The sequence below is a fragment of the Larus michahellis genome, chromosome 11 (assembly GCF_964199755.1).
Source record: "Larus michahellis chromosome 11, bLarMic1.1, whole genome shotgun sequence".
NCBI classification, from domain to species: Eukaryota; Metazoa; Chordata; class Aves; order Charadriiformes; family Laridae; genus Larus; species Larus michahellis.
Window position 1 is genome coordinate 19,967,749 of NC_133906.1, and position 14,709 is coordinate 19,982,457.

The window sequence follows — 14,709 nt, forward strand, 5'->3', positions numbered from 1 at the left end:
CCCACTTGGATACAAATTCTGCGGTGCTCTCGCTCCCGGAGCCTTGCCAGGCAGGGATTGCCACCTTCTTGTGGTCCAGCTGCCCCCAGGCACAGACCAAGCAAAGTCTGGACTTACATTGTCTCAGTTACAGCCTCAGCGTCAGGTATTCCTTACAGATTTCCCCTCATACCGTTACCATAATGACTTACCCTTTTCTAGCCACTAAGCCTCAAATGCATCCACATGTCACGTAGCCGGCAGTGACCTTAGGGACCTCGGTTACTACAATTACAGGCAGCAGTCACAACATGCTCCAAGGCCAGTGCCTCTAAATGGGAAGGAGGGAGTGTTGCAGGGGAGCCTTTAAATTCCAAAGCGAAACTATAATTAGCTGTAATCGTACCCAGAGTAACTTCACTGCTATAATTCTCAGCAGGAAAACAATTACATTGCAGCAGTATAACCAGACAGACACGCTGTAAATACAAAACATCCTTTGGAAATATATGCTCCATATTCTAAATACATCTAGAATTAAGGCAAACAATTCTTTTCTAATTGGGATTCAAGGCAGACACGCCGAGGAGTTTGGGGATTTTTTCCCCCTTCTGCTTCTACTTTTTTGTTTAGCAGACATAAAGGCGCTGTGTTCGTTAATACGTTAACGGGGTGCTCAGGCTATCGGCGGAGGAACGGCCCGGGAGAGCTGCCCCTCGCGCTCGGTTTGTAGCTCTCCTCGCTGCAGCTGGTTACTTCTGTCCTCCTGAGATGAAGGCGGGTGTGGAGAGGGGGGTTTGGGTGGGATTTTGGCACCGGAGAGGACTCCTGAAGCCCGAAGCCAGAGCTTCTACTGCTCGTGCTTCGGCGACGCAGAGCTGGAAGCTCCAGCTGATCCGGTGCCCTCAGCGAGCGCCGGTCACTAGGGGGGAACAGAGGACTGCGGAGCCTCTGGGTCACTGGCACCTGTTTTATTTTCCACATGAAAACTGCAAACGCTTCAGGGTCTGCCTGCCTGAAATCCTGCTGCTTCTGCTACAGCAGAAGCTGGAGAAGCATCTGGATATAGAAGGGACAGGACCCATGGCTTTTTTTTTTCCATACCTTTATCTGGCGGAGGAGACCCAGGGCTGGTATTTGGGGCATGTTGCAATCCTTTCCTTTCCCCCATTCAGGATTTGGCAGATGGTCATTTTAAGTGGTAAAATGTTGATTTGCCAGGGGTTATTTTAAATTAATGGGCTTGAAATGTGTTTCTGAACTCTGTTCAGAGAGCCTAGCACATATGTAAGTGCAATTTTTTAGGAGCTTCATTCATCTTTTGAGAGGTTTTATGCAGCACATGTCCCTCAGCTGCTCAAAGAAGGAAAATTTGGCCATTTGCTGTCGCTTAGTTCAGCTCCTCTGGGAGAAGAGGTACCAGGCAGGCTGGGAGAGCTTCTTATTTTCTACCATCCCTCGTCTAGTTCAACAGCAGGAGATAGAGAAGAAAAGAAAAACAAAAAAAGGGCGAAAAAACAAAGGAGGGGAGGGCGGAAGCGCAAGACTCTAAAGAAACATATTGGAAAATCTACAGAGTTCTCTGGGAACAAAGGAATCTTCTTTACATATATTTTAAAATCATTCTCCTGCAATACATTCAATATGATGGTTTTATAAACCTACAGAAAGTTTTTTTTATTATCCATTGAATACTTCAGGTGTGTTTCTCTGAGCATACAGGCTTACGTGGTTACATCAGTCAGGGTAAGGCTTCATGTGCTGCATTGCCTAACACTGATTCTGCCCATGGCAACTAAGATTATTGTTACATGTTCTAGTATTTCCTGTAAATGTTCATCCTATTTCCGCTGGTGTCAGTGGACACTTTACCATTGTCTTTAATAAGAGTGACTAAGTTATAGAATTTAAGGACAGTAGGGTGAGCTAAGGTTTAGAGTGAGTACTAGTATCCATCGTGAATGGAAGTATTGCCCAAGGCAGACGACCAGGGCAATGCCTTTCTTCAAAGACAGAAATAACCAAAATTTCACTTTTTGGGAAAAAAAAAGCGGGGGGGTGAAGACAGGAAGGAATAAAAGAGAGATCTTCCAGAGATCACAAAGCCAAACCTAGCAGCTCTTTACTGCAGCTCTCAAAACTTTCGAAGTGCAGCCCGTAACGACGAAATGCATGGCGTGGCGGGGAGAGCTAAATCAGGCTCCTAGCACAGACCAAAGGGCTTGTTCTATATCTATATTTGTCACTGCAAGTAATGGCTGTGAAGCAAACAAAGGGGAATACAGCTGATGTTTAACAGCCACTGCGCAACCTCTAAGCTACTTCTGCCTCGGATCTGGAAGCTTATATGGGGAACATGTGGTAAGTTTCTTTACGCTAGCAGGTTATAAACCTGAGTTTCCCCTAGATACGCCCCTTTTCCATGCTTTTTCTTTCTTACTGTGTTTAAGTAGGAAAGATGGGTTCAGGATGGAGCTTTATATTTATAATAATCGAATTTCCATTCAGCTTCCAGGGAAAACACTAGTTTGAATGTGCCAGAGCAGGAGCTTGCAAGAACACAATCACTCTGTGCATCTGTAAAAGTACAGATATATGTATACACACAGGTATACGTAACACAAATAGAAACAAGGATACTTCTGTTATACCTTTCTAGAGCTTCTGGTCTGAAGAGAACATGAATTTTCCTGTGTATTTGTCTTCTTTGCACTGATTTGATTTGCTTAGAGTAACAGGAAGACACAAATAACACATGGGATATGGAGGAAAATAAACAATTGTCTTTACGTTTTGCCTATATATATACCATTAGCTTCACACAAAACATGACTCAGTAGCAGCAGGTGTCCTGCTGTTATGTTGGGCAGATTAGGAATGGTAGAGAGGGGGCTGCTCTCCCTACATGGCATTCCCGAGGGAAGCTAAAAATAGTTCAGAGACTTCCAGCAAAGTATTTGTGGGCTTTGAGTGAAGTCTGCTTCTGAAGGTAAGAATCAGAGCTGATCTGTTTAACCTGCCATTCCTTCTTTTTTTCTTTCTTTTTTTTTTTTTTTTCCCGTGTGAAGCTTGCCTTGGCAGTTGATTGGCAAATGTTATCTGGCACAAGGCTGGGAGTTTGGAATTATAAACAGTTGCTTTCCGTGTTTGTGGAAACAGGGGGGGGATTGACCAGTTAAAGGAAATCAGTGTGACAGAGAGCAGCCGAGGCAGAGACAACAGAGGAACGTGTCTCAGTTAGAAATAGTTGCCTTTTTTTTCCTCTCTCTCTTTTTTCCCTCTCTCAGTTGTTAGAGAATCTGAACGGCATATGAGCAATCACAGCATGTGACTCTGCTCCGAGTAGCAGGCAAGCTATTGCTGGTAGTTACACCCACCGTGATGCCAGTCCAGTAAGCAAAGTTGTCTGCGAAGTTGTTGTAGCAGCAGAATATGAAAAGAGAGGAACTGTTTGTATTTCCGAGATATGTGCAAATCAGGGTGCTACGTGCGCTCCATGGAAGCGTGGCTGAGACTTTTCAGCCTTGCTGGTAAACACTTGTATATCTATATACTGAGACACACTGATAGGCAGACTACTGCCTAAAAGAAAAAAAACTGTTTCTTAGGAAAACTGTGAAGGATAATTGTATGTGTATGTGTGTGTGTGTGTGTATCCGCGTGCATCCACATCTGGATGTATGCAGGGAGAAAGCGAGCTGCTGGACTGCAGAAAAGCCCCACAAGCTTCTGTTGAGCCACTGCCGAGGTGGCTTAGGGCAGCACAGGGATGGAGATGTAAGGGCTGCCTCTCGCTTCTGAAAAATGGGACACAGGGGCTCCTCATTACACCGGAATAACCTCACGGGCCGTGATGGATTTCCTCTGATTTTTCGAGTGGCATCACCAATATTGATAACAAGTGAGTTCTGCATTGTGGATACTGGATAAAAATGTGACAGCTCTGCATGGGGAATCTCTGAGGACAGCGGTGTGTGTTGCACGCCTGCGTGAGCACGCCTGGGTACCCTCACCAGAAGCTGCCATCCCCGGCCTCCGAGCCCCAGTGGATAAGGATTTTCTGTGCCTGTCTCCTTCTCCACCCTCATTTAGCACGGGTTTTGGCAACCCTAACCCTAACCCTGGCTTGTATCAGAGATAGTGTGGCTTGCAGGGTTAGGGAAGTGATTGTCCCCCTGTACTCGGCACTGGTGAGGCCCCACCTTGAATACTGTGTTCAGTTTTGGGCCCCTCACCACAAAAAAGACACCGAGGTGCTGGAGCGTGTCCAGAGAAGGGCAACGGAGATGGTGAGAGGTCTGGAGAACAAGTCTTATGAGAAGCGGCTGAGGGAGCTGGGGGTGTCCAGCCTGGAGAAAAGGAGGCCGAGGGGAGACCTTCTCGCTCTCTACAGCTCCCTGAAAGGAGGGTGTAGCCAGGGGGGGTCGGTCTCTTCTCCCAAGGAACAGGCGATAGGACAAGAGGAAACGGCGTCAAGTTGTGCCAGGGGAGGTTTAGATTGGATATTAGGAAAACTTTCTTCACCGGAGGAGTTATCAAGCATTGGAAGAGGCTGCCCAGGGAAGTGGTGGAGTTGCCATCCCTGGAGGTATTTAAAACATGGGTAGAGGTGGTGCTGAGGGACGTGGGTTAGTGGTGGTTTTGGCAGTGTTAGGCTGATGGTTGGACTCGATGATCTGAAAGGTCCCTTCCAACCTACACGATTCTATGATTCTATGACTTGAAATGAGTTCCCGAGGGTCCTGCCTGCGGTGCCGTGGGGGTGCAGGTGGTGCAACTTTGATCATCGTGGGGCTGCCTGAGCTCCTGCAGTAGGTGCTGAGAGTCCATCGGCACTATGCCTTGGATACCTGGGCTGTTGCTGGAATTAGTACCGATTCCCAGCTGGACCAGTAACTCCCTCGGCCGGGCGGTACAGGGGAAGGGGGGAGACCAGCAAAACTGTAGCAGGAATCTAATTTTAGTTCCATGATGTTGGGCCAGCCTCTGCTAACATCAGCGTCAATGGCAAAACCGACGTTAATTTGAGTGGGAAAAGGACTGAACCCAAATTAATATATGCTGGCCTGTGTAATTATCTTTATTGGCTGATAGGGAAGGAAGACCTTATTCACTCAATGCATTTCTATGTCTGCCTGGCTGAGCTCCAGTGATGCACCAGCCTGTGAGCAGACGGGCTGGGAGAAGGGGACGGGAGCGCTGTATCCGTTCATGAGGGGCTGTAATTCACTGTCATCCCCAAATGATTAAATCCTGCTTATTTCAAACCGACAGGTGATGGAGCACCACCCACAAATATGGTGGGTAGAATTTAGCTCCAGGTGCTTGTGGAAAAACTTTTCCTATTGAGTCCAAAGTTCAAAATCCCGATCCCTGTGAATGGCCATGGAGGAGAGCACGTAGGTTTTAGTCAGTGTCAAACATTGCATTTCTAGACTGGTAAAAAGTGGAAATCGAAGAAGATGGCTATATGCTTAGAAGCACAAGAAGACAGGGCAGCTTTGCAAAGTGCTAGAGATGGACAGAAACTAAAGAGAAATCCTATTTGGCAGCACAGAGAATCTGCTGGGGTTGGCAGTCTGAAACCTGCTCCACAAGAATTGTTTTCTTCTCCAATAAACCAATGTATTGATTAGGGTAAGCAGAAAGGATCAGTCCCGATGGAGCTCTGCAGGGCATTTTACCACACTGCTTAGTTCACGTGGTCACAGTTGATATTCCTGTGTTTTCCCCTGCTGAGCAAACTGGATATGACAGCAGACAATGTAATTTAGGGTTTTTCCTCCTTCTGAAAATGAATTGCTACATGTGATTTCATATGCTCACACTTACATATTTATGGGGAGTCCCAAAATCTAATTTTCATTGTGCTGGCTCCTGTTTAGCACAGACTTAATTTTGCAATTTTTAAATAAATTCTCTTGACAAAATGATATTATGACATATGGAAACAAAGCAGACATTTTAATGGAAGCATGCTGAATAACCAATTCTTCCTGAAAGCACACATCAGCGTTACCTTTGTGATAGCTAAGTGACCAGTTCGAGGAAGCACCGTAGGCTGACGATGGCATAGAAACGTAGAGTTGTTCCTGACCCTTGCAAGGGCTCTCCAATGCCCGTCAGTCTCCCTATTTGCTATGAGAGGGTGCGCAAATGGTTTGCAATTGAGAGGACTCTCTAGCTTGTTTTCTCCTCTTAATAATAATCCATGACAAGGACATCAAGATGCAAACCATGCCAGGCAAGCTCATAGGAAGGAGGCCACCACGGTGGGTGCTGTCAGTAATCTTCCTGCTAAGACTATAGCGATTCTTTGGGCTAGTCTTCTTTCGCTGGCCATCTGCTTTGCATTCCCTGGTGGTACTTCGGTTTGGATCTCCGGTTTGTTTGTCATTTCAGTCTCCCACTTTATTATTTCCAGAGCCAAGTGAACCGCTGCCAATGGCAATGCAATGAGATTGCATTGTGAGCTTTGCGACATGGTATACTTTTTTTTTTTTTTTATCTTGAAGCCTCAGCTCCTGGAATTAGTTGATTATGTTAGAATCCCAGCATTCATTTAAAAAAAAAAAAAAGGGAAGGAAAAAAAAAGTGGATCTCTGCTCCTCGCGAACTAAGGAAAAAAAAGGAAAAAGCACGGAAAAAAAAGGATCCCTGCAGACTTAGTAATCACAAGCCAAATAAAAAGAGGCTTTTTTTTTTTTTTTTTTTTTCCCCAGCATCAGACTGTTTTACAGACAAGCATCCTATTTCTGAGTCTTTCACTCACAGTTTTTGAGTGCTGGGTGCTGGCAAACCTGAGCAGCAGCTGTTCCTTTCTAAAGGCAGGGAAAATAAGTACAATCATCTCTAACAGGAAAAGTTACTTTATCTTTGCCTGGGCTGCCTTTTCCTCTGCCCCTGCGGCACACTCCTGCCCGTGGTCAGCTCAGCGCTGGAAACCCGTTGCAGCAGCTCGAAGAAGAGCTCACATCCCAGTAAGTCCCAGTGAGAAATGGGAGGACAAGAGTTTGCGTTAACCAGACCCGTGATTCCCCTGGGGTCAGGAGCAGCAGCTGCTGCTGTCACTGACCCCATAACTTTAAATAATCTTAGTTATAGCCGTACGGCATTTGTGTGTTCGTGGCACATGTGACGTGCTTAGGGCTTGCCCAGTTCTGGGGTGGAGACCGTCACTCTTTCCCCAGCTTGGGGATATAGTTGAGATACAATTACTAGAGCTGGGAAGAGCCGTTCATTTATATTTCAGTTTGTCTGATATACTCTTTTCCTAGTTTTATTTTTCAGTGGGAAAAGAAATTGACATTCAAGACTGGTTTTAACAAAATATGTTTGTTGGTCTGGATTTTTCATCACTCTGGGCTGAGGCCTTAGGGAAACATATTTGCTTTTATTGCTTTTTCCGGTAACTAAATGGAATTAGCATTCCCTGCCATTGCTGGCCAACTGGATCCAGTGCACGGTGCAAAGCCGTGCAAATGAAGGACAACAACTGTCATGAATTTGCAGGAGGGAAGAATTAAAAATGAAAACAAAAAAAAAAAAAAGAAAATTATGAGCCACAGGTCAGATTTGTTGCTGGCCTGACTTGATGAAATTTATGGTACTTGATACTTCCCAGTTTTGCTGATGTGCTTTTATTTTCTTTTGGTCTGTCAAATGTCTTCAATACTTTCACTTTTTTTTTTAGCTGGAGATGGGATGAACACAGAGATTTTCCGTATAACCTACACCAGGCAGAAGGAGTGCGTGTATAGAGGCGCGTGTATAGGGCAGGACCTTCGTGTGCTTTCCATGCACTGCTCAAAAGCGCTCATTGTCATCTGCAAGTTTCTTAGATGGGCAAGAAAACAACTTCACTAGGCCTTCAAACTGGTGACATTGAGGTGGAAAAAAGAAACTTCTTGATAGTTAATCAGTTTTTTTTATACTTCATTTAATTTTATCTGGTGCTGTTTTAGTGCTTGTGAGGTTCGGTGGCACAGCAGCAACTCAGTGAGTCACAAAGTAGGAGAGCCCAAACAACTCTTGATAAACTTTTGTAAGAATCACATTTCTATTCTGCCAATGATTAACTTTATAGTCTAGGAGTAACAACTCAATTAAATTGACAGAAGCAATCCCTCTGATTTGTGTATCCATGCTTCTGTTCAAGTTGTTCCAGGGTTCATCAGTAATTATTCCTCCTCCTCAGAAAAGAAAAAAACCCAAGTCCTTAACCTGGAGAGAGGAAAGGAGATCTAAGACAGGATAATGTCTTCAGCTTAGGTCATTTAATGTCATTAAATGTCCTAATGTCATTTAGTTGGGTACTGATTTTACAGACCTCCAATGAACCAAAACCTGGCACTTTTCGGGGAAGCAAGGGGCCTGGGCTCGCAGAGAGGAGGGAAGAGCAGCAAGCGGGCATGGGATGGACAAGTTCTCCATGAATACAAGTATCCCCTGTCCTGGCAAACAGCAGTCAGTAGCTACTGAGTTTACTGGGAACTCTCGCAATTTTCTACCTTGATCCTGAGCTCCAGAATAAAACATGGAAGGAAGTTGTTCACTGCCACCTGATAAGACCAAAGCACACAGCGGCAAAACAATAACATTTTAAGGTAGAAAAAACCACCATTTTCACTGATCCCATCTCCAACACGTGAAACTCAAGGGGAAATGAGCCATGTTGCTGCTGAAGCCTTTGTACCCCATGCCGGGAGGCTGAGAGCCTCCTGCCTCGGTGACGCTTTGCAGGTGGGAACTTGGGGACCGGCTGGACCTAAGGGCTGGGATGTTGAGGGCATTTCAGCGCCGGCAGAAGCAGGGTGGGCTGCTTGGGTTTAAATGCGCAATAAGCCTTTTTTTTTTCCCCTGATTTTTGCTGGATCCTTGGGAAAAGCTGCACTGGCTTATCTTAACCCTCCCAAAGATGGCAGGGAAGGACGGCCCTGGAAATGCCATGCCCGGGTCGGGTCCCGGGGGGAATAGGTGGGGGGGGTGCGTGCTGTTCGTGGTGGCTGCTGCTGCCTGTTCCACCCCTATCCCCCCCGGCCGCCCGCTTCTCCCAGCGCCTCGCCATCTCCCTGGAGAGAGAGCCCGCTTGGCTGCTGGCCACAATCTCCCTTTGGTAGGGAGAGGGATGGGGAAAAGGAGGAGGAGAAAACAAAAATATAAAAATAGGAGGAAGGGAAGAAGAAATGTGGGGGGGAAAAGAGAGGGGAAAAGGGGGATGTGAAAATGGGAGGGAATGGTGAGAAGGGAGAAAAAGGGAGAAATGAGGAAACGGGGGATAAAGGAGGAGGAGAAAAAAAAAGAGGGAGAAGGAATATGGGGGGAAAATAGGGATGGGAAAATGGGAGGGAACGGTGAGAAGGAAGATAAATGAGGAAACGGGAGAAAAGTGGGGTGAAAAGGGGAGGAAAAGGAGAAAAGTGGAGCGAAAGGAAAAAGAAATGGGGGGGGGAGAAAGGACGGGAAAAAAAAAAAAAAAAAGAGACGATCTATCAGAAGAGCACAGGCGCTCCCGCCGTTCGCTGCCGGTGCCGGGCGGGGCGGGGCGGGAGCAGCCGGGTCCGGGCCCGCCCCCCCGAATTCCGCGCCCCCCCCCCCCCCCCCCCCGTCGGGGCCGGGGCGCCGTGGCCGCGTGTGGGAGGCGGCGCGCGGCTCTGCGCCGCGGCGTGAGGCAGCGCCGCGCCCCCGCCGCCGGAGGAGCCGCTCCGCCGCCGGCCCCGCGCTCCCGCCCCGGCGGCTCCGCCGGCATGATCTCCTGAGGAGCCGAGCCCGCCCCAGCCCACCCAGGTGAGTGCTGAGCCCGGGGGATGTCCCCGGGGCGGCTCTGCCCTGCCCGGCCCCGGCTCCCCCGACTTGGCGGAGTTTCGGGGGTCTGGCCGGAGCCGCGGCCCTCGGGGTAAGCCGCCCCGCGGAGGGGCGGGCGATGCCCCCGCGCGTCCCTCCTGCGCCCCGCCGTGCCATTCCCTGAGGGAAAAGTGGCGCTTCGCGGCGGGAGGACGCCGGTTGGCGCTCCGGGAGGCTCGGCCGAGCTGTGACGGGGGGATGCGCCGTGTGCTGGGGGGGTGGCCGGGCTCCCGCGGCCGTGGGGAAAGGGACTTTGGGAAGTGACCCGCCGCCGGGGCTCGGGCTCGGGCTCGGCGGGGATGCGCGGCAGGGACGGAGCCGGCGGGCTGAATGTTAAACGCGTGCGGGTGCTGCGGAGAGGGGAAGCGGCACCGCGGGAGTAGCAGGTGAAAACGGGTAGAAATCTGGCTGAATCGGGAGAAAAAAAGCCGTGGGAGCGTCCGGCGGGGCGAGGGATGCGGTTGGGTACTGAAGCGGGGGGGGACGGGCGACCAACAGGTCCGGCGCCGGGGGAGGCGGCCCTGAGCCCGGGTCGGTGCCGTGGGAGGGGTCCGGACCGCAGCGGGGCTTGGGCTTCCCTGGGGAAGGCTCTTGGAGGTGCCAGTTTGTGGGTAGGAGGAACTGCGTGCATGAAGGGCTGGGGCATAAGTGTTTCCTTCATTGGTTATTTATTTATTTTTTTTTCTGTTGGGGAAAAATGTATCCAGTAACAAAAACTTTCTAAGGAAAGTAATGGATTTTCAACGAGAAGCTCCTTTCCCTAAGTATTACGGAATTTCACAGGCTTGTTGGTTGTATTGACATTGCGCTTAATCTTCTGGTGGTCTTCTTAGGGAGTAGCAAATACCGCAGAAGATGCGTTTTGGTCTGCAGTGTTAAGAATGTTCGTTGAAGTGTCTTTGCTTTAGCATTTGTGAATTTCAGGGATAATATGTAAAAAGCAAAAAAAAAAAAAAAGTCCAATAGAAATATATCTCAGAGTATGAAAGGGTATAAAGCCTGTGGATCCAAGTACTTTCTGTTAAGTCAACTTTTAAAACAGCTTCTCCCCAGACAGCGATTCACATTTTTCAAGGGGAGAAAGGATGGGTGAAATTGAATTGTCCAAATTAAGTCAAAATGGATTGCTTAATATTCAGAGGGGTTGATAAATGAACCATTAAATCAACACTTGCATAGTGTCTCATTGAAAAGAAAAATGAACAACTCTGGGTTGTGTGCTGGGCAGAGTAGGTCAGCCAGTGACGTTACTACATTAATGTGCTGAAGTGAGTCCTCCTGCTAACAGATATATTTGCTCTGTGACATTACATAGGCACGGGAAGGAGCTCTCGTGCCCTGTGCTGCGAGCAGTAGCATCTGCTGTAAATGACCATAATCGTCCCAGCTTTATCTCAAAGGAGAGAAATCTTGGTTATGTTTCATTTGGCATAAATTAACATAATTCCATTGACTTCTCATGTTGATATCTATCTGTTGAGAATTCACTCCTGTATGTCAAACCTTTTTTTTTTTTTTTTTTTTTCCTGAGGAAGAGCTCTATTTTGGGTGCTAGTTTGAGGAAAAAATTATAAATGGAAAAATAAGAGTCATCATTTTGAAACAAGCCAGACAAGATTCCTTATAGTAAAAGCTCCTTTGAGAGCATCGCCTCTCAGTAATACAGTGCATGAACTTTGCTTCTAAACCCTTGGATTAGCATAGGTACAGCTGTTGCAATATCTGGTTGCCACTGAAAAATTACCTTTGTCTTTGCCCCTTGAAGTCCTTGAAATTCTTACGTTGGAGTGCACTGAGGATGTTGACTCTATCCTTATTGTGCCTTCTGGAAACTTCTAACACTTTGTTTGAAGAATCATGGATCCTGTACCCCTGATGTTTTTCATTTACACCTCTTTGCTTTTACCTGTAACTTTGAATAGCTAATTTTGCTTAAAGCTTTTACAACATAAGGAGTGACAGCTCTTTTGTTTTGTGCACTCAAACTGAGTATTCCAAAGGGGAAATTATGGAGGGACTCTTTTTTTTTTTTTTTTTTTTTCTTTAAATGCTCAGAGAAACAGACGATCCAGGCTCCAGCTGAGGGTGGGATTGTAAATTGACTCATGACTTGAGAAGCTCCTTGCCTGTGCTCTGTATGCAGGGCCATTTATTCAGGTGTTCATAATTATATAGAAGTGAGTTACGTAACGTGGTCTGTTGCTCTTTATTTAAGGTGACGTGTGTAGATATGATCCACGTGCACAGATCCTTTGGGTGATGGGCTCTTTGGTGGGCATGATAGAAGTTGTTTGAATGTATAAGGAGCTTTATATCATCTATGATGAAGCAGATGGACAAGTAGGTGTGTTTCCCTCACAGGAGAGCAGGTTCCGGATCTGGAAATGCCTTTAGATAGTGTCTGCTGGTGGTGTGCGTTTTTCAAATGTTTTGCTGTTCTTAAGGGCCGGGGTAGCTGTGGGTGTTTTGGTGCACCAGCAATGCCTGGTTAGACTAGTCTTTGTTTGCTTCTAATTATCCTCAAGAATAAAAGAAGTAAAAAGTTGGGGTTTTTTTCTGAAAACCTACCAGGCATCATAAGGTTATCCTGCTACTTCTGTTTCCTTGCTTGCTATGTTTCTTTGAAATCATAATGCATTTATTTAGTTCTTTTGATGAAGACTTGAACTCAAGCTTGCTGGGAAATGGGCACTCTATGCTGAGAAAGTGCTGGCATCTTATTGACTTCTTTTAGGAATGCTGGAGAAAAATATAAAAGATTCACTCACATTGATTAAAACCTCCAGGGCAGTCTTCTAACACTGCAGTTCTCTAGGTGAAAAATTAACTTTCTCCGTTGTCTACTCCTGCTTTTATTTCATTTGTGAGAATCCCAAGCTCTGTTATCAGTTTACATCGAGTCCCTTAAATGCGCTTGAAGTGGAAAGTAGCTCAGCCTAAAAGCTGACACACACGATCGCCCTCAGAGTCAGTTTGTCTCTGGCCATCAGCAGATACACCTCAGTACCTTTGGTTCCCAGAACCCTGACAGAGGCAGGGTTTGTGCCAGCCCTAGCTTCCTCACCTGAGAAATGTTTCCAGAGTGATTGTCAGAAAAATAATTAACAGCCACTTTGATGCTTTTCCAGAGTTTTGGCAAGACGGCACTTCAGGTGTAGCTTAATCACAAACTTCGCTTTATCAAGTAAAAACTGTTTGAGTTTTTGCATCTGGAGTGAAAGCGTACGAACTTTCTGCATTTCATCTGCAGTTTTCCAGCACGACATGCAGCTAACAGCTTGTCTCTCATTGATTTTAATAAGAGATTTTTGCTGAATATGCTTAGAGTAGTTTGAAAACACATTATTAATTTTGGGGGGCCAGTAGGTTACTAATCACAGCAAAGAACTTTGCAATCTCTTTTTAAATAACCTTGAAAAATCTTAGGTCTTAACTACTTTTTACACTCCTCTCCTCCCTGGGTTTAAGATGGATCCGATAGAAAAGCTGATACTTTTTTTTCAGTTTGGAGCTAAATATTGAAAAGAAAAAAAAGAATATTTTTCCCAGCCCACTGATTAAGGGCTGGTATGACTTGTGCATCTGTGCATTTTCCTTGTGAATTCTGTGTTTTCTTCCCCTCTATCTTGGCCAGCTGTGCTCAATATCAGCTCACCTGGGCATGGCTTGTATCTGACTCCTTCTGAAATGGTTCAGAGGGATCCCACTGACATTACTAGGCACTGGGTCATGCTTCAGACCTTGCCATTCGGGTGTCAAGCAACCTCTTTTTTTCTCTTTTTTTTTTTTTTCCTTGTGTTCCCCCCCCCACCCCTTGAATTCTGACATAATTTTAGCTGCTCTTCTGTTGAATGTGAGTACAGTTAGTGAAAATGGATGTGTCGTTGGGGTTGGGTTTTTTTGTGCCTTTTAAAAATGAGGGAATCTTCTGTTTCACTAAAGATGGGGCACCAGATGATCACCTGCCTCTGTGCTTAGCAAGGGAGGACGCTGGTTCCTCATGGAGGTGAAAACTTTGTAAAATCTCAACATCACCACTCAGTTTAGCCAGAGAATCTCATATGGACATTGGGGTTTTACTTTTTAAATTTTTTTTTTAATTAATGATGGTTTTAAGAATCTGGTGCTGCACAGAAAGCTCCTTGGATCTAGTGCATTGTAAAATGGTAAGATAGTAGTATTGGGTTATGTTAATATTCCCATTATTGCCCCTCTTCATCCCAAGGGAACAGTAGGGTTTGTCACGGGTGTTGGAGAAGAGCTGTGAATGCGGAAGAGCAGTGCTGGGACCACGTCCAGGGAGGTGTTATGCACTGCTGGGATGAGCCAAGATCTTCTAGGATCACTCCAGCAGCTGAAATGTCAGTATAGTGTGTTATCCATTCCTTCTATAGAAGACAGGCTCGTTTCTTCTTTGAAAATGTAGCAGCCAGGGCTAACCATTTAGTTAAAACCTTTCCTGCCTTCTCAGGAGGCTTGTGTGGTTTATAGCTGCTGTTGGCCACCAGCTCATGTATTGGTTTTGATGGGCAAGCAGGTCCTTGCCCCATGGGGGCTTGTGTCTGCCCAGTTATGGCTCCACAGCCCCATGCTCAGCCAGCCGTGTTTGGCCACGGTGGCTCGGTGAGGTGGGAGCTCGGGGCTGAGCACACTTGCAGGGCTCTTTTTCCTTTCTTTTTTTTTTTTTTGTGGTCTCAACCTGAGAATTGAAGTTTGTTCCCTTGCAATGCTGACACGACTCAAGGACCTCTTGCTGCAAGGCGCTCCGTTATTCTCTGTAGTGCTTGGATTGCTCAGCAGAGGGAGAGCAGACCGTATCGCACAAGGACCCAAAAATGCCAGCAGCCAGAGCCACATCGCTCTGACTGACGGCAGGGGAAAGAGGTC

General features: G+C 46.7%; 1 protein-coding gene across 12 annotated transcripts in view; it reads left to right on the forward strand.

Annotated features, from left to right (window-relative positions):
- Positions 1-2,220: 2,220 nt before the first annotated feature.
- The window catches only part of SGCD (sarcoglycan delta), a 354,229-nt gene continuing 341,740 nt past the window's right edge, over positions 2,221-14,709 (forward strand). For 5 of the 12 annotated variants that reach the window (XM_074604499.1, XM_074604509.1, XM_074604495.1 and 2 more), the window contains exon 1: positions 8,949-9,765. The gene's annotated coding sequence lies outside the window, so the exon portion shown is untranslated. Of the gene's footprint in view, positions 2,341-2,916; positions 2,969-8,948; positions 9,766-14,709 lie in introns of those variants that run through there. The other 7 variants (XM_074604512.1, XM_074604497.1, XM_074604504.1 and 4 more) reach the window with 7 other exon arrangements.